This window comes from Patella vulgata, chromosome 4 (genome assembly GCF_932274485.2).
Source record: "Patella vulgata chromosome 4, xgPatVulg1.2, whole genome shotgun sequence".
Classification (NCBI taxonomy): domain Eukaryota; kingdom Metazoa; phylum Mollusca; class Gastropoda; family Patellidae; genus Patella; species Patella vulgata.
In genome coordinates this window covers 28,992,717-29,014,162 of record NC_065882.2, presented here as the reverse complement: position 1 = coordinate 29,014,162, position 21,446 = coordinate 28,992,717, and the positions used below count along the sequence as shown (strand labels likewise).

General features: G+C 34.5%; 1 long non-coding RNA gene across 1 annotated transcript; it reads left to right on the top strand.

Moving 5' to 3' along the window:
* The first annotated feature begins 9,106 nt into the window (after positions 1-9,106).
* On the top strand, positions 9,107-19,232 carry LOC126817207 (uncharacterized). The gene is made up of 5 exons (XR_008787914.1): positions 9,107-9,197; positions 11,721-11,927; positions 14,570-14,704; positions 16,745-16,969; positions 18,735-19,232. It is a non-coding gene; the product is annotated as an uncharacterized LOC126817207 (long non-coding RNA).
* The last annotated feature ends 2,214 nt before the right edge of the window (positions 19,233-21,446 follow it).

Here is a 21,446-nt window from a genome sequence, read left to right as displayed (position 1 = left end):
GTATCGTACTATGATGAAAGGCATGACGTTGTTTGAGCATGGACTCTGTAATTTATATTAAATTTTTATTAGTGACGTCAAATCTTTAACGTGCACGAAACCAGAAAATTGGCGATATTTCATTGAATATTCAATCAATTTTTGAACCAGTTACATTTTTGAGCAGCTGACATGAACGCGATTCCGAAGTCCCGTGTACACATTGGTGTGATCGTAAAAGATCCCTTGGCGGTTGGAATTCTATATAAAAGAAGACTAGCGCCGCTGTACGAGCATGTTTAGAGATCATTTCGGGACTAACATCTGGTTTACTTTTTTTTTATTTATTTCAATAATTCGTTGCGCGTAGGGGTCTTTAGCAGTTGGTGGAAACCGGAGATAACCCACGAGGTTGGACAGGCGACATACTCCTTGTCACGTTCAACCGGGGAATCGAAACCCAGCCAGTTGACTCAATGACAGTATGATACAGCGCAGTCTCAAAGTCTAGCCTACCGTGCAAATTCCAGCCAGCATAATGTATCTATATAAGAGACATTTATTCCTACTGGCGATTTACAAATATTGCATGAAGAAATTCAAATCATAAGAACATAAACACGACTAATACACAGTATCATATTGATTATAAAAGTACAATGTATATATTGGTTACACTATATATGTCACAAAACAACAATCATTAGATAATAATAATTATTTACTAATTATAAAAATCATTTTAAGAGGTAGGAGTTATCCATTGTTTAATTTAACAATTATATAATTACCCTGGTTAGAAAGGTACGAACAATTAAAGTATTTAAACAAATGATTACGAAAGAACATAACACTATAGACTTCTATGATAAGACATATAATACATTTTTAATATATATATAAATGACAATGTCCTACGCTAACAAATAATGAAATATGATAGTATCAGTAAATATAAAAAAACAAAGTAGTCGCGAACATCCTGGCTCTTGACTGCTTCAGTTGTTTGATCCTGGACTCTGTCTGTAATTAATAGTAAACTTTTACATGTTAGTGACGTCAAATCTTTAACATGCACGAAACCAGAAAATTGGCGATATTTAATTTTTGAACCAGTTACATATTTCAGTAGCTGATATGAACGCGATTCCGAAGTCCCGCATACACATTGGTGTGACTGTAAAAGATTCCTTGACAGTTGGAATTGTATATAAGAGTAGGCTAGCGCCGCTGTACGTTCGAAACATTTCTGATGGTCCATTCCGAGCAAAATGGTGTTAAACCCCATTTCATTTCATTTTACTTTGATATTAATATCTATTGCGACATTGCTTTTCGTCCATTTCGCGAAACTGTTCTTTTAACATTTCGCGTAGATCAACTTTATTTTTCGATTCCATTCTATCGTAATGCGCATGCAAAGAACATGTCAATATCTGAGTTATGCAAATGTGTGTTTTTATTTGGGGGGTTGGGGAGTGTGTGTTTGTTTAGGGGGTGAGAGGTGGGGATAGTCTTTTGTCATGCATCTGGCGATCGTGTGACGCCTTGACACGGTGAAAGCAAGTTTAGTTAATTTTGAAATTGCAAATGCAAATGTATTAGTACTATACACATTATCCTTAAAAGACAATTTTTTAAAATGACCGCAACGATGTATCGACACTAGAAACCGAAATCGCCTATTTTGACCTTTTTTGACTGCTGAGGCATCCTTCCGGTGGTCCAAATCTCTGGAATTTCTAGCGGTGGGCTGCGCCGTGATGATATTTATCACATATTAAAAGGAGAAAATGCTCAGATATCAAGAACAATAAAAATTCGATAAAATACGGCAATTTTTTAAGCAAAAAAACTTTGATCGGTGGGGGTGGGTTTCGAATTTATTTTCAACGTTCTCGGAATTCCAGACTCTTCTATTTTTAATATGTGAGAGCTTGAATCCCAAGGTACATCCCGTGCAAATTTGAAGGCAATCGGCCCAACGGAACGTTGCCTGGGCAGAGCAAATCAACCCCGGTAGCGAAAATTTGCTCATTCTTCAACGCTTATTATAATAGATCAATCCGGGTCCCCGATCAACCGTCACATACCAAACCACTCCGAAATATACCCAAAATCCCCAAATCGACCGTATTTTCTTTTGACTTCGCGCATGCGCCAGGCTGGAACCAAAGGTACGATGACTACCAAATTCCGGCGAGGAACTTTTCACGCTGGTACCTAGGTGCCCTGAGAAATTCAAGGCGATACCTGCATTCGTTCAGGTCGTTTGTTCTTCACACGGTTCCTATCGTTCGGCTTTTTCCGCCATTTACGGCTTCAATAAGTGCGAAAAAAGTGGAATATCGCCACGACACCGGCACCGATTGTCCGAAAACCATGAAAATTGGACACAATACGCCCATTGCCACCCCGGACCTTGTGCCTTACTCCCATTTTGATCCGATCAAAAAAAAGAGTTTTAGCCCCCGAAAAAAAAGGAGATTTTCGGTCAATTGATGGTCTCCATTTGGAATTGAATATGAAGAACAGTGAAAAATCCACTTGAACAGACGTGAAAATAAACCACAATAGGCTGTAATATGTTCAATGCGTCTCTTATTTCTGACATTAATGCATATCAGGATAGCTCGAGATCAAGATCGATTTTTTGGTGTTTGAAAATTTTCAAAATTTCATATTTCGCCTTTGACCTTTTACGTGCCGACAAAGTTGTTAACAGGACAATTTATGCCTTTAATTTTCAAAATTTACAAATTTAACCTAAATATTCGAACAGCTAAGGTCAATCTGATTCAAACAATGTTAGTTCCGTTCAAAGTTATTTTATTTATTTTTTTGATATTTTCCTGCCCCTTTTTAGTTCTTTCCCGCCATTTTCGTTTCATCTTCTCATCCGTCCCGTTTTTAAACAGCTTGATCCATTTTTCTGAAACTTCTGGAACGGAAAGTCATTCCGATTACAGCAATCCAACTCTCAGTTATTTCCCTTTAGTTTTCAGATTATTTTGTTGCCCGGGTGCAATGTTTCTCACTATATTTAGACTTGTAACTTCGCGACTTTTTCACCGTTTTTGATAATTATTTTTTGTTGTTCTTTTTTCTTTTAAGATACTTGTTCCTCCCACTGCTAAAGACCTCTACGTGCAAGCAAATTATTGAAATAAAATTGGACCATGTGTTAATGCCGAAATGAACTAGTTTCTGTCGTGTGGACTTAAACCCCACTTCTCTCTCTGTCTTGTGATTGAAATATGAATACCTCATCATTTATTGGCATTTTATAGATTAATGATATAATAATCTTTTTGCTCTGTGCAACCTTTTCTTTGTGTGGATACACCATAATACAACAGCTGGCAGAAAAGTTCTAAATCTGAAAAGGATAGATTAATTGGCTTTTACCACCAACAAGTAGAATCATTGAATGAATCATAGACATAAGACCTGCAGCTGGAGTGTTATTATTGGATTTGTACCAAACAGTCTTGTGAACATACCCAATTAATCTTGTGTCCAAAAATGGACAGAACAATCTATATGGCAGTCATCAAGTATCTGCAATGGAAAGTCCTAACCCAAACATTGAAATATGCTGATACGGTCTCCACTTTATAGGAGATAATGACCCTTCCTTTTCTGCACTAAAGAAGTGGTTGAAGGTACTTGATCCAATGACATTCTTATATCCAGTGTCAATCTGTTTTGAACATTTCCTGATAATTTATTAGCCAGATTTTTAGCCATAGGGGAGACCTGGATTCATCAGTTTCAACCAGAATGCAAAACTCAATCAAAAAAATGGAAGCATCCAGAGTCGCAAGTCCTCAATCAAGCCAGATCAGTTCCTTCTACTGGACAGGTGATGGGTTCACTCGGTTAGGATTCCAAAACCATTCTGCTGATTGACTACCTTGAAAACAGCCAGACTATCAATAGAAGTATTATAAAGGTGTTCTATTGAGGCAATACTTCTGTTCATAAATGGGTGATATCATTTTCCTACAATGATTACGTCATGTCAGCTGTGATCGACCTTTTAAGGGTGACTGAAGAAAATTTCTTCCTGGCAGACATCAAGTCCATGCAACATCATTAACTAAAGAGTGTACACTTCAAAATGGACTATGTAGAAAAATAAATGGAAACAATAGATTTTATACAGTTCTTTTACAGATAGGTTTAGAATTTTTCAACCAGCTCTCAATAGTTATTGAAATTGAATTCTTTGCTTTGGTTTGATACATGATATTATAATTATGCTTGCATTGTTTGTATTCTATTATAAACCATTTTAATAATTATTGAACATTAAAACATACTAATATTTTTTTATCCTTGCCGTATTCATTTAGAATACTATGGTCTATAGTTTGTATATTTTTACACATTTAACTTAATTATGTTTTGGGGGGTTGGATGGCCGAATGGTTAGCTTCGCGCGCTGTATCATACGGCCTGCCATTGAGTCAACTGGCGTGGTTTCAAATTCCCGGTTGTATGTAGCAAGGAATAGGGTCGCCTGTCCAACCTCATGGGTTTTCTCCGGTACTCTGGTAACTGGTTTCCCCCCACTACTAAAAACCCTACGCGCAAGCGAATTATTGAAATAAAATTAAACCATATGTTAGTCCCGAAATGACCTTGTTTGTGTCGAGTGGACGTTAAACCGTATTTCTCTCCCTCTCTCTAATTATGTTTTGCATACAATGTATAAATACAGATGTAAAGGAGATAACTTAAAAAATAGAAGAAAATCAAATATTTTTAATATTAAACAATTGCTTTGTTTTTATTCTTCTACAATCGTTCTCATGTTGTTCATTTTGCCATATTTTTGTTTATTCATTCATATGTGTGCTATATTATGATGTGATTTATACATACTTTTGCTAACTTTATTGTTATATCTTGGTAGTAACATACCAATATAAATAGTCATATAAATGTTGTATACAATAACTAACCTGTTTAATACTATATTATAAATAAAAGTGAATGAAATTCAATGTTTACTATTTTGCTTTATACATGAATATCACACATCAAATTATTATATGAAATAATGAAAAAAGAATATGATTTGAAATATCTTGTATGTCATTGTACTATCTATTAACACTACATGGTATAATCTTCTAGATAAGCCTCTTTTATTATATTTTGAACCAATGGAATAAAGAGCACAGACCTAGAATATATTGTAAATATAATCAGGTTTTTCATCAACTGATCAAAGGAAAGTATTGAGAATAAAATTGTTGTACAGCTATTGTAAAGAAATCATCATTGTTTTATTTGATATTTAAAATACACATAATCATGTACATTTTTGAAGGTAAGAGCGATTATGATTAATGATACCCTTATGACCAACTCTCAAAAAATAATTTCATTAAACCAAGTACTTTTTTATTTGTATTAGTTGATTTATACTGAATAAAGATAACACAAACCTACAAAAATCAGTTAGCTGTGTTAACACCTCAATGACAAGTGGTATCAGATGCCCCAGAGAGAATATTCAAATGCTCCTTGTGATACATTAGTGACACAATTATAACCTAATGTATTACATGGGTGGGGATGGGTGGAGTGGGGGTCTTTTCAATTGGCGGGGGACTATTAAAATGGGTTTGTCCGTTTGTCTGTCCGTCCGTCACACTTTTTGGGACACAATAACTCTCTGATTGAGCTAGAATGTTCAAACTTGGTGTAAGCGTTTATTAGATCAATACCTTGACTGTATCTTAATGGAGTTCGAAGATGAGCATTTTCTGCTTAGGGTAAGCAGAGATAAGCAATTTGATGAAACTTGGTGTATTAGTTTCATTACATTAGTACCTTGACTTAGGAGTGATAAGCAATTTGACTGATCACTTTGGAACATAACAACTCTGCTTTTAATGAGTTACAATGTTTAAACTTGGTGTAGATGTTCATCAGGCGAATGTCTTGACTGGGTCAATGATTAACATTTCGAGCTCAAGCTAGGCAATTTCATTGGTCGATGCTTTGGAACAAGATAATCTTGATTCTATCTGATAGAGAGTGATGAAACTTACAGTATAGTTTGATTGCTCGATACTTTTGAGAAAAAAATAAAACTGCGATTAATTAATGTGTCATCTATTTATTTTCGGATTTTGGCGGGGGACATCAGCCTCACTGTTGGCTTGTTTAATATCCCCTGACTATAAAATATACGCTCGACCTCATTAGCCGAACTGGAGCAGAAAAGTTGGACCTTAAACCCAATTTTATTCATTATTACAATGGCAATGCCCCTCCGGATTAACCATGTTCACCAAATCATCCACATCAATTTATTATTTAAATATGCCTTCACTAAAGAAAGGGGTGGGGGCTGAGCATTTCCAGCAAAGTTATACATATAAACATAAAATGCAAATTTGAATTCACGCTTACAAAGAATGTAAATATGCTTCTACATGAAACCTATATACAAAGGCGTTTTATAGTTGAGGCGCTGGAGGCGCCAGCCTCCTCTCTAAAAAAAATCAAAGAAGTTGAAAAAATAAAACAGGCGAAAAATGATAAAACCGATGAGAAAAATGAAAATGTACCCTAGTTAGGGAGCGCCCTTAAGGCAGACAAAGGGGTCCTACGTCTGACAAAAGGGCCCCTGAGTCCGAGTCAATCGTTTTCTATAGATTGGTACTGTCGAATCCACTACTGAATGAGAATGCAGTCATTGCATTTGCATGGAAATCACCAATCAAGAAATCACCTTTTCTTAAAGCGATAATTTCATATTTTCTAAGAAAGTCAAAACATAATTATTTCTTTGTCTTTATTGCTCAATAGGTTGACAACTCACTATTATACGATCATAGGCATTATTCCCCAGTCTTATAAATCACTAACACGGAAATAATAACACAATTACCCCCCTTGTTTTTCTATTCCCCTCATTGAAAATAACATTTTTGCCTATTTCTCAACTGGCAATAGTGAATTATAGGATTAATAGGATTATTCTTTAACAAGGTAGGATTGTTTATAGTTACCATCTATTTTAAGGCCTTATTTTAATATATTTTAAAAAAATAACTTGAAAATATGAAATTACCGCTTTAAACCTACTAATAAGCTATTCAGGAAAGAGATGGCTAGGCCGCCCGATGTGTGGCTTGGCTTGGCGGAGCCATCATTTCCAGGATTACGCATGCTGATTGCACAATAGGCCCACTCCACCATATTCCATTAATTATTATTTGACTCAGCTCCCGATACGAACATGTGATTTGTTTCGCATTCAGGCTTCAAACCAGTATCGAATCAGGCCCCGGCCCTCAGATTAAACCGGCATCGAAGGGCCTGGAGGATATGTCAGAATGCATCAATGTGTTTTCTATTTTGCAAAATTTCTCGACCTCCGGTGGCTGGGGGCTGAGACCCCCCCCCCACCCTTGACAGAGGTCCCTCAAAATAGTATAGCCTCCGCCATGATAAACCTTAAAACGCCCCTGCCTATATACGAACTTTGCTCAACCAATTGGACAAAAGAAATATGTAAAGAACTTCGCAGCATGTTCTTTATATGAAAACGTAAAAGGTATATCAATATTAGAGCTAGAATAAATATATCTGGCAAGGTGTGTTTTTATATATCGGACGGAATTAAACTACGCTACGGAAAATATTGCAATCTGTTTTACAGATAATTACTAACGAATTATCTCTGTCACAGATAATTTTAGTTTTTACTGTTGCGGTCATTTTAAAAAATTGTCTTGTAAGGATAATGTGTATAGTACTAACACCTATCACTTACGGAAGAGGCGATAAGATCCATTTACCGCGATAATATTTATCATATATTAAAAGGAAAAAAAATTCGCGATATTATACTTACTGACATGGGAGTTACATTTTCTGAATCCTTGAAGGAATGCCTAAAAAACGTTCAGAACAGAATTTTGACTTAAGTCAACTGATGCTCTCCATTTGGAATTGAATATGGAGAACAGTGAAAAATCCACTTGAAAAGATTTGAAAATAAACACAATAGGCCGTAATATGTTCAATGTGTCTATTATTTCTGAAATTAATGCATTTCAGGATAGTAGTAGATGGTCATATGAAATTAAATTTGTTTACAGTGTTGTGAATGTTATATTTATAAATATTACTCTTCGGTGCCCAAAATGGCTCATATAGTAATATCAATGATTCAACAACCATCTCTGGTCACAGTTATCAACATAAATCTCTTATATTAGTCCTACATTTGACCTGCAAATTTCAAAAATTCTTCTGAGACTTTGTCGAAATAATTATTTGTTCCCTGTTAATAAATTATGTTTGAAAAAATTTAATTCTTTTTATCAATTATTGGTCTGTCTTATCATTTAAAATTATAGACATACCTTTTCCCCAGAATACCTAAATTTCATTCTCTATTCAGACGCTAACGTCTTAAATTTCAAGTTTACCACTGGACCAGTAGGCCCATGTGTGAAAATTATAAAAATCAAATTATATTCAAATTGACTTGGGTGAAAATTATAAAAAAAACAAATTATATTAAAATTGACTTGGGTGGAAATTAAAATTGTCTTGGGTGAAAATATAAAAAAACAAATTATATTAAAATTGACTTGGGTGAAAATTATAAAAAAACAAATTATATTAAAATTTACTTGGGTGAAAATTAAAATTTACTTGGGTGAAAATTATAAAAACAAATTATATTATTTTTCATGTCCCTTAATACCCGTAATACCCGTAGTTAGTATCAATGATGTTTTATCAATTGATAGTCCCTCTTCATTTTTGCAATGTTAAAGATAGGCCTGTATATTTCATTACCGCATCCTTTCTACAGTACAACTTTTATCAACAGTTCAGTCGAAATGTAGGCTTTTACTTTTCGTAACTTTAGTAGTCTTTATCTTTTTTCAAAGTTGAAAACCATTCTCAAAATTCAAACTTTGTTTATTTTGAGCGAAGAGTATAAAGCGCAAATTTGAGCGAAATATTTCTATTCTGGGCATCCATTCTCTTTTTGGCGGAAAGTGCCAATGGCCCTGATTGGCCAAATCCCTGCGTCGACTCAAGGCTACATAAATTTCGCGCTTTTTCAGATATCTTGGAGAGGAAGCAGAGAACCATAGATAGAACAGCAGTATTATATTATTTATTCTTATTCGATATACGACAGGACAGCCATGGCTAGTTCCACATCTACAGTAAGTAACCTCCTATGATATGGGCACAGCTAATATTTAAAATCCTAAGCCGTGTTTTCCAAGTGTATTTTTTTTTATAATTTCTAAGTCTTTCTGTAGGATTAGATTAATAATACAGTGACAGAGTAAAAATACACAGAGTGGCGACTCGCATTACAGCCAATAGAAACACTGTGACGTGCAATGCATCTTGGGAATTGTCTGTAATAAACACACACTGACAGTTCGATCAACGACGTTACGATTACTGTTGAACTAAATCTTTTTAATTTCGTAGTTTTATAGTATTTTCGGTAACAAAACTACTGAGAATTATCACATACAATCATAATATTTTAGTTGTGTGTGTGTGTTTCGGGAATTTATAAATTATGATTCATATTTTTAACGCAGTGGATATTTAACCGTATACGATACGGCACTTAACATTATTATACTATTAAAAAAAAGTAGGGGATATTTGATTTTGGGGGCATAATACTAAAATATGCAAATATGGAATGCAGGTGATGCTTGGGATCATCATGGGGGTCCAACCCAAGATTTGCACGACTCTGACTTTGAATGTTACAGTCATTGTGGCATTGAATTCCAGGGTGGAAACATCAGTTTAATTGTTTTAGTGACCAGAAAACAAATTTTGATATGCGTCGGCTTACCCAAAATGAAAGGTTACGTGCCCTTGGCATGCTACAGATCGGCACAACACAGGCGGTTGTGGCGCGGACGATGAATGTTTCTCAGTCTGTCATAAGCAGGCTATGGTCCAGATACCGTGATACACAATCTGTACAGGACAGACCACGCTCAGGTCGACCAAGGGCGACAACTCAAGCCCAGGATCGATTTATCCGTACCTTGGCCTTGAGAAATCGTGTCATCACAGCAAATCAGATCAGCGCTCGTCTTCAAACAGACACTGGTGTGAGAGTGAGGGGCCAGACGATTCGGAATCGACTGCATAGGGGTCACCTTCGCGCCCGACGTCCTCGCGTGATCCCTTGTTTGAGAGATCATCACATTCAGGCAAGACGTCGTTGGTGTAGGGATCGTCAACACTGGGATAATCGACGCTGGAGCAATGTGATGTTTTCAGATGAGTCAAGGTTCACTGTTGATTTTTTGGACAGACCTAGGAGGGTGTGGCGTCGTCGAAACGAGCGCTTCCAAGACGTTAACGTCATCAGACATGATCGATTTGGGGGTGGTTCTGTTATGGTGTGGGGAGGCATCACTGTTGCTGGAAGAACGGCTTTACATGTTGTTGCAGGGCGTGTTACAGGCCAGTACTACCGGGACAACATCTTGGAAGTCCATGTTGTGCCGTTCGCACGACGTCATGGCCGCCGTTTCATCTTCCAGGATGATAACGCAAGATGTCACAGGGCCAGGATCGTTACAGGTTACCTTCAACAACAGAACATCACCACATTACCTTGGCCAGCACTGAGTCCCGACCTCTCCCCCATCGAGCATGTCTGGGACATGCTTGGACAGAGGTTACGTCAACGTCAACAACCTCCTGCCAATGTCCAAGAACTTGCTGCTGCGTTGCAACAGGAATGGGACAATCTGGACCAAAATGACCTTAGACGTCTCATTAGGAGTATGCCACGTCGGATCAATGCTTGTTTGGCAAACAGAGGAGGATTTACCGGTTACTGATTTGGTTGTGATGCTGTGGTAACTTTGCTGTTTGACCCCGGGTATCATTTTACCCTTATAATGGTCAGTCTGTGCCTTACTTAGTCTAACGATCATTTGGAATAAATCGATGAATGTGAACTTCATTTCATTTTGTCATTTGTTTCTTCGTCAGTTTCATTAGGTGACTTTAATAACACTTAAAAATCAAATATCCCCTACTTTTTTTGAATAGTATATTTATGGTATACAGACAATTCATCCCAAAGACAACTCATCCCAAGACAACTCATCCCAATATAAAAGACAACTCATCCCAATATAAAAGACTACTCATACCAACTTTAAAGCATGGGTAGAGACTCAAATTATAAGACAACTCATCCCAACAAATAAAATATAAGTGTTTGTTTTAATACAAAACATCGATTAACTAAACTGAGTAGTAGTATTTACTCGTGTTACCACTATTTAAATGTTAATTAGAGTTCAAACGTATTTTGTTGTTTTTTATCGCAAAATTCTACTTGATGATAGTGTTGAATTATTATGTGTGTCAGCTATGGCAAGAAATGATTCCTTTGACAAACAAAGAAGAATCAGGGTGAAAATTGTCGGTAAGGATTCAAAAATAGCCTTTAGACTAGTTAGACCAGAGATGGGGATGAGCGATATTTTCATATTGCAGCTATGGCAAGCGGTACGAACTGTCAATGGACATAGTTCGATCAGAAACATTTCCTAAAGGATCTCCCACACTACTGGTGTCTTCCATCTTGCTCCAGACACAGCAGTGGATCGGTGTAAGGCTTTCCTTTGAGCAAGATTTGTATATTGAATAAATAAAAATAATTGGGTGTTAAATTCTTTTATTTACAGGCTGGAACTAAAGGAAAAGTATTGTGTGACATTACTAAAATGAAAGACATCTCCTACACGCATTTCGCAACATCTTCAGATGTAATTAAATTATATATTTCTGGAGAGAAAAATGTAAGAAAATTAATAAAAGATCAATTTCTAATCATAAAAAATATAAATACTTCATTACATTTGGGAACTGCAAAAGCATCAGACCAATCAGAGGTAAGTTTATATCATTGGGAATTAATTGCTTGAACATTCAAATATTCATTTTATGAAATCATACATTTTTTTTATAAAATTATACGCCCACATGGAAATGTGGTTGTATATTGTTGCGGCCCGGTCTGTCTGTCGTCCACAATTTCTTGTGAACACTCTACAAACTACATTTATCATCTGATTGTTTTGAAATTGATATATACAGTATGTTCTTTACATTACTGAGTAAGGATGTAAACGATCACTCGGTTAACCGGCCACGGTTCGGTTGCACTGTTGAACCAGTTCAAAAAAAATTACTAATAGGTATTCGTTTTCATATGATACCTGACCTTCAAACCATGGATGTCATTAGAAGGCAGCAACCGGCAAATTTTGCCGTTTACATAAGGCCAATTTCCAGCTACTTTTCTACTTTTCAGCTAAAAAAAGATCAGCAATTTAATTTTAATAAAATAATTTGGCATTATATTAATTGAAACTAATTTAATTCCTAAACGCAAAGCACACAGACGTATCAAGTAACCATTTATTCCGTGATACTCAAAGGATATTTCTCACGGTAAATATTCATAATTATGCCAATGCTAGTTTTACTTTCCAAAAGGGAGGTAACCCTGTTACTTCCGTTGTATAAATCGACATCATGTTTGGCTGAATTTGACCGGAAACTTCTTATTCCACTTGTATGCTTGTGGGGTAAATAAAGTATATTGTAATCAAGGAGTAGCAGAGTACATGAGCGTACCTAATAAAATAGGGACCTGTACTGACTGTAGAAGGTCCGTTCCCTTACTGTCATTTTTCCTCATGGCTAGTAGTAAACGTCTATACGATTTTGACAGTTCTCCTGTGAACAGAAAATGTTTCACGCTACGTGACTTGAGCGTGAAAATCGGAAGCCACCGGCGGAGTTGTCATTGAGTGATTGACTGAAATTTAGCTGACTTTCAATCTACGATTTTAGATTACTTTTTAGTTTAAATATATTACTACCAATTGTATTATAATGCTTTGATATCGATCTCAATATACGAAATAGTCGGACTCAAAAGTTACAGAAATATAAGCGCTATTGCTGTTTATGTGGGAGGCACTTGCGGGAAAATATAACTCTGACGTCACGTTTCCGGGGATTTTCATTCACTCGATTACACCCATAATTAGAAAACGGGATTTATCGGTTTTGCAGACTGAAATTTGCTAATTCCGAATAAATGCAGTCTGCCTTTTATCTGGTATCATGAAGATTAAAAATATTTTATATATTTTTCAAATTGTTACGATTTTATAAGTTTTAGCAAAGCCTGAGCTAATATTCACAGATTTCAGTTTTAAAATTGGTAGACGAGCAATTCTATAAGGCTTATCTTGTGACATCACTCAGATATGACTGAAAAGCACTAGTTTGGATTATTAAAGTTTTTTGGATAGATTTTTGATGTGTATTTTCACAAAATGTTTTTAAAAAAAACTTTCTGTCATTTAAAATATTGACCCGAAATGCACCTAACGCCATAACACACATCCCACCCCTCGGTTTGCCCGCAGATTCAGGCCTGAGGCCCTAAATATTTCCTGCCCCGTACTTTAGCAAAATTTCCTGTTACTTGAAAAGTTAGTGACATCCCTGCTTCAAACCCATGAATGATAGCCACAACATTGTTTTCTTACACTAAGACCACATAAATATTTCTAATAGCACTTGTCATTTGTAATTAGTTTCAGGAAATTAACGACCTTACCTATAATTTTGATTCTATCTGATAGAGAGTGTTGAAACTTAGTGTATAGTTGATAATCAGTTTGATTGTTCGATACTTTTGAAAAAAAAAATAGATGTGCGATTAATTAATATGTGTCATATATTTATTTGGGGAATTCGGCGGGGGACATCAGCCTCGCTGTTCTCTTGTTTCACTTTGACAAACTCTGTGAACCTTCTAACAACAAAAGTTATCAACCGATCTGTATGGAATTTATATGCATTATTTACATTAGTGAAATGCACAAGCCTATTGAATTTCAGTAATTTCCGTTAATTACATCTAAAGTAATGACCCTTGTTTCACTTCACTGAACCCTGTGAAAAAAGTAGCAACAAAAGTAGCAATCTGTATGATATTTATATGCATTATTTAGATTAATGAAATGCAGAAACCTATTTCAAGACTATCAAACGTAGCTGAACTTCCATTTTTATCGATATATAAAACGTGGTGACCATAACAATGCTGTCAACGACATTTTAATTGACCTCCATATTTTTAAACTCTGAAATAACCTAATTATTTTTTATTTTGTCCATTTAATTTTTATACGCCCACATGGAAATGTCGTCATATATTGCCATCTGTTGGTCCGTCCGTCCGGCCATCATCCACAATTTCTTGTGAACACTCTACAGGCTACATTTATCATCTGATTGTTTTGAAATGGATATATGTCGTTTGAATTAGTGAGATGAAGAAGCCTATTTAATTTCAAGAACTTTCGTTAATTTCTTCTGGAGTTATAACCCTTCATGTGGACATATATTGTCGTCACCCCTGTCCATCCGTCCGTCCACAGTTCAGATTCATAGCTTGCCAATGCAATCTAAATTCTACAAATTAACTAAATGTATTTTCATGTTAATTTAGATATTACAAATGAAAAGAATTGAAGTGTGTGAAGACAAAATTAACCAATTTTGGGAACCACAGATTGTTTCAGTGCCGGAAGCATTGTCAAGTCCCAAAAAATCAAGACTGAGTATCACTGGATACATTTCAAAGGTAAGATAATAATGTTTTGTATGTTATATATATACACTAATTAATGTAATGATTGTGTTTGCATTTCCTGAAAATTAAACCAAAACTGCCTGTCAAAATGGTTGCTCCTAAAACACAAAAAGAATGGTTTTTGAAGAATTTACACCCTCTTTCTGATCTGATTATACTAAAACTTTAAATTTATGTTTAAATCAAAAAGATATTGTACATATCAATATATAACTTCCTGGATTACAGCCCCTGATTGTACCAAAAAATTGAGATTTTATCTTGTGGACTCTCTAAAAACCATTAAATTTTAAAAACTCATTAAATTAACTAATGTCTATCACCATTACACCTAAATGATGGTTGACTCCAATATTCGTGAAAATCCAACGGAAACTGCTCATGGCAATGTAATACCAAGATTGTTGACCCTCTAAAAGTCATAATTTTTATACACCCACATTGAAATGTGGTCGTATATTGTTATCGCCGTCGGTCCGCATCCACAAGTTAATATCCGATTAACATTAAATTTATACACAGTGTTTAAGGTCATACTCATGAGACGAAGAAGCCTATTGATTTTCAGCAATTTTTTGATAATTACTGCCAGAGTTATGGCCCTTAATTTAATCACTTTGAAAAATCTTGTGAGCGCTCTAGAGGCTAAAGTTAATATCCGATTAACTTTAAATTGATACACAGTGTTTAAGGTCATGAGACAAAAAATCCTATTGATTTTCAGCGATTTCTAATAATTTTTGCCAGAATTATGGCCTTTCACTTTGAAAAATCTTGTATACGCTCTAGAGGCTAAAGTTAATATCCAATTGACTTTAAATTTATACACAGTGTTTAAGGCCATGAGACGAAGAAGCCTATTGATTTTCAGCAATTTTTTGATAATTACTGCCAGAGTTATGGCCCTTAATTTAATCACTTTGAAAAATCTTGTGGGCACTCTAGAGGCTAAAGTTAATATCCGATTGACTTTAAATTGATACACAGTGTTTAAGGTCATGAGACAAAAAATCCTATTGATTTTCAGCGATTTCTAATAATTTTTGCCAGAATTATGGCCTTTCACTTTGAAAAATCTTGTATACGCTCTAGAGGCTAAAGTTAATATCCAATTGACTTTAAATTTATACACAGTGTTTAAGGCCATGAGACGAAGAAGCCTATTGATTTTCAGCGATTTCCAATAATTACTGCCAGAGATATGGCCCTTGATCACTTTGAAAAAACTTGTGGATGCTCTAGACATCAAAGTTAATATCCGATTGACTTTAAATTTATACACAGTGTTTAAGGTCATGAGACGAAGAAGCCTATTGATTTTCAGCAATTTCCGATAATTACTTCCAGAGTTATGGCCCCTATCACTTCAAAACCTCTGATGGACGCTCTAGAGGTCAAAGTTAATATCCGATTGACTTTACATTTATACACAGTATTTAAGGTCATAAGACCGAGAAACCTATTGATTTTTAACGATTTCCGATAATTACTGCCACAGTTATGGCCCTTGATTACTTTAAAAATCTGGTGGCCACTCTAGAGGCTAAAGTTAATATCCGATTGACTTTAAATTTATACACAGTGTTTCAGATCATGAGACGAAGAAGTAGCATGGGGCAGAACTTTATATAAACCAGACAAACTCTAATGTTTTTCTGATAATTACTTAATAAGTTGTTACTCTTAATTAGATTTTAATGTATTATAAATGTTTCACTACCAAATAACAGTAAAAAAATGCGACTTCTCTTGTTGACTGCCCAGATGATATAGCTGCTGTGGGCATATGTTTCGTTGCCTGGCAACCTATCTTTATCTGATTTTAATGAAACTTGAAATGTACACCCAAAGATCTTTATATTATTCCTTTCAACAACCACGCATATCAGACTGCAACTTCCTGAATTATGGCCCCTGATTGTACAAAATCTGAGCTTTTTTTTTTAGCTCATTCAAATAATAGAAACCGAAGCCTGTGCAATGATGTATATTTATGTACTAATATTTATCTTAATGCAATTAAAATTTTAGATCAATGACCCTATAACAAGTGATAGCTCTAGGAGAAAATTTCTAAATTTATCATCCGGACAAGAAACAGATGAAAAAAAACAGACTATACAGGTTAAATTGTGGGGAGATCAAACCGACATAAATGTACCAAAAATTGGATCCAAGGTCCTCATTAAAAGTCTAGTTGTTGGCGAATTTAACAAAACCACTGACATGAACTCTACCGCACAGACTGTAATAATGGTAAGTAGTAATATGTAAATAAGGGTTGCACTAGATAACCAAATTTTTTTACTGCCGAGTATGTAGTAATTCAAATATCTATTTGTTTCATTGAATAATTATTTACTGAATATCAGATCAAATGAATCCCTATTTCAGGTCTTTACAGCAACATATAAGTATATATTTACTAATTTAATCACAAATTAAGGTACAAACTAACAAATAAAATGTTAATTTAATTATAAAAATATAAAAAATTTGTAAAGACACAATTATCTATATTGCTCACATGACTCCAAAATATACCAATTGTGAGGTTATTGCTAATGTGCAATTTAGATAGTATAGGTTAGAATATTACACATAACTATTGCCATCATCCCCGTCCCTTGGTCCACAATTGGTTGTGGCTGCCGTAGAGACTCAACTTAACATCCAATTGACTTTAAATTTATATGTACCTCTTAGTAAAGCCAACTAAAAAATTTATGATTGTACATAGTTAATTATTATATATATAAAATGGCATAATTCAAAAAGTATTTAAATCATTCAATCAAAACATAAATCATGGTAAGTTTTCATTAAGTTCAAATCATTTTACACTACAATCTTTCATTATCTATACCTGGTATGATTAATTTCTACTTGAACACGAATATCAAAATAATGTTATCTATATTTTGATTTAATCTTCTACATATCTAAAATTAACTACAATAACACTGATCAACCCCTATTAGCATTCTGTCATATATCCCCTTAAATACAATCAGTCTTAAAAAGAACTAGAGACTTTCTATTGCCATGTATTACCGTACATTTGTCAAAATTTGTATTTTAGAGGAGAGCCTAAAAAAACTCCCTTAATGAAAATATTGAAAAAAACCTCCCCTGAAAAAGCTTTCCCAATTTTGATAAGAAATTTAGGGATTTAGAAATTTACGAGAATGATCTAATACTAAGGAATGGTTACTTGTATGTATGAGAAATGGTTCTGAAGATCATTAACTGCATATTAGGACCCATTCATGAGTGCATAAATGATATTAAAATACAGATGTGACGTCATCCTTTGATTTTGGAGTACCATTATTTCAAATAATCGTACGGGCAATGTGCCAAGCATAAATTGGTAAAATATTGGACTCGAGTGACATATTTCATTGCAAAGCACGTGCAAGTGTCTGTATTTTAAGTTGTTTAATGGTCTCGAGCTTAAGACATTACGTAATATATTGTAAAAACATTCAAGTCTCACGGTCCTCATGTTGTTACAATATATTACTTAATGTGTCGCTCTCGACCATTAAACAATACATAACCATCACCTGCAAAATAATACCCCAAAAACATATTCACAACGATAGCAATTAGCGTGCATCAATCAGAATGCAAGTCTTTCACACTCTTTTCAAAGAAAAGACAGCAATATACAGTTTTAATGTAAGGGAGGTAACCTTCCCTCATCTAACATTCAAGTGCATAGCAAGTGCTCACAATTGATTACAGTCCTAAAAACAATATCTATTATTAGCCTTCTGTCATATTATCCCTAGCACAATGAGGATTGCAAATAAATTCAGAATTTCCATGGCTGTTGAAGAAAACATAAACCAAAATAAACCAATCATAATATAGTTAATCATGCATAACATAAAATCCTTTCAGCTTTGGTTCAGTTTCTGCAAAAATTATCTGCAATAATATGTCTTTAAAACAGAATAATAATGACAACTATGATATAAAATCTACTATGATTTCATCTTTTTATATATTATAGGAATCTGATGAAGAAGAAATCTTTATTGGTAAATAGATGGAATAGGTTGGGATAGGTATGTCCTTGAAAATTTTTCATACCCTTCCCTCTTTGTTTAACAACACAAACCTGTTTTTAAAACTTTGACGTGGAAATATGATCATAAATTGTCATAGCCCCTGACTGTCGATCCATCATCCACAATTTCTTATGAACATTTATCATCTGATTCTTTTTAAATTGATATATGTTGTTTACATAACTGCCATGAATAATCCTATTTGATTACAGTAACACCATTAATTACTTCTAGAGTTATGAAACTTGTTTCACTTTATATACACTGTGATTCTGAAAATTTGACAGAAACACATGTTTTTGTATTTTACTCACAACTCCCTTAATACACTGGCTATTTGTATAATTCAACTACCAAAATTTGTTATAGGACATGCTCTATAATCATAAATTTATATTTATACCCATTCCACAGTCGTTGTTGTTTGTATTTCAGAGGAGTGCTCGATACTTTTGAAAAAAATAGATGTGCGATTAATTAATATGTGTCATCTATTTATTTGGGGATTTCAGCGGGGAACATCAGCCTCACTGTTGGCTTGTTTACTCTGTCTTTATCTAGTAATAGTATGCTGTATGGCTAACTTCAGTTTTCATGGCAGATAATTCCATAAGTACACAGTATAAACTAAATTTTCTATTTCTAAATAATCAGTTAAAAAAAAATACACAAAAATAAAAGTAACTCTGAACACAGATCAGACCTAATATCACAAATATCTAGAGCAAACTTCAGATTTATAACAATTTAATATATTCTTGTGTAGTAGTGTAAATGGATAATTTCATAGTATTAGGGGGCCTATAAAGTCCGTCAAAACATTACATGACACCCAGAGCAATATGCATAGTATTCATTCTAAAGTTGTTTTTGGTTTATACTTGTTTGTAAAAAGAGAAACCAATAAACTCAAATAATGTTTATTGAAAAATTTTATATGCCTATTTCTAATAGAATTTTAATATCATTTATTATTTTATTTTTTTTTTAAAATGAAAGCCTACATTAATTAATAGAACAAAAATCATAAAAGCACACAGTGAGTTAACATTGGGGCCAAAGGTATTTTATCTTGGAAAACAACCAACGGCTCAAATCTGTTTATTGGAAAACGTTATATGCCTATTTGAAATTCGATTTTAATATTCTTAAATTATTTTTTTATATTTTAATGAAACCTTACTTTATTAACATAACATAAATAAGAAAATCACACAGTAATAAACTCTAGAAGATAAGGGTAAATTATGTTGATGTTGAGTAAAATAGGCCTTATCCAAAAAAGGGTGTGTCACTTTGACATTTTCAAATGGTCCATTTTAAGGTGTATGGAAATCACATTTCAAATCTGGGAATCGAAACAACAAGTATTTGGTGGATTAGTTTTAAAGTTAATAAAAACTTTTTTAAAATTGACAATAATTTACGGCCTTATAGACCAATTCATAAACCGTCACAAATGCCGATTTAATAAAACGTATTATTATTTCACCGTTACACCTAAGAACGGCTGAGTTCAAATTTCGTGAAAATCGGCCCAAAATTGACCGACAAAATGGCCGCCGTTCGTTCCCAAATAGCGTAAAAATATGGTATATCAAGGTTCTGGACCCTATAGAGGTCATAATTTTTATCCGATTTTGTTGAAACTTGAAATGTAAGCTTACAACCCAAAGATCTCGGTTCCTGTTGATATTCGGGCATATCGGTCTGTAACTTCCTGAATTATGGCCCCTGATTGTACGAAAAATCCATTTTAGGTTGTTAATCCTATAGAGGTCATAATTTTTATCCGATTTAAAAAAAACGTATTATTATATCACCGTTACACCCTAAGGACGGCCGAGTTCGAATTTTGTGAAAATCAGCCAAAACCTGACAGACAAAATGGCCGCCCTTCGTTCTCAAATAGCGTAAAAATATAGTATATCAAGGTTGTGGACCCTATAGAAGTCACAATTTTTATCCAATTTTGTTGAAACTTGAAATGTAAGTTTATAACATTAAGATCTCGATTCCTTTCGATATTTGCGCATATCGAATTGTAATTTCCTGAATTATGGCCCTTGATTGTAGGAAAAATCACTTTCTTCTTAGCTTGTTCTCTATCCATCTCTTGCAAAATGTGGGCGTATCTTGCATGGCAACCGCTTGTTACTCTCTGTTGTGAAGGACGCCATTCCTCGAATCCTCGGATTTTCTGACTATTGATGGTTGTTCCATCAATAGAGGAAACCCCCTCGTAATAAAAAATCGTGTTATACACCATCTAAGGTTAAAACCATGCTTTTACAGGGGAGTTACCAGAGTAATTAAAAAATCTTTATTTCTTAAAAATTTCATGTCATTTCTTAAACATTTTACAAAAAATAAAACCCATTCATGACAATTAAATATTGTTCATCCTGGAATGACTTTCAATGTGTGCACACTAAATTCTATTATTATTCAGCATACTCATTTATATATATATTGTCGTCGCCCCTGTCCGTCCGGACGTCCGTCCGTCCACAATTTGTTTGTGGACTCTCTACAGGTCACAATTCTTGTCCGATTTTGACGGAACTTGAAATATAGGTTTATCCCCAAAAGATCTCGGCTGCTTTCGATATTGGCATGTATCCGATCGAAACTTCATGGATTATGGCCCCTGT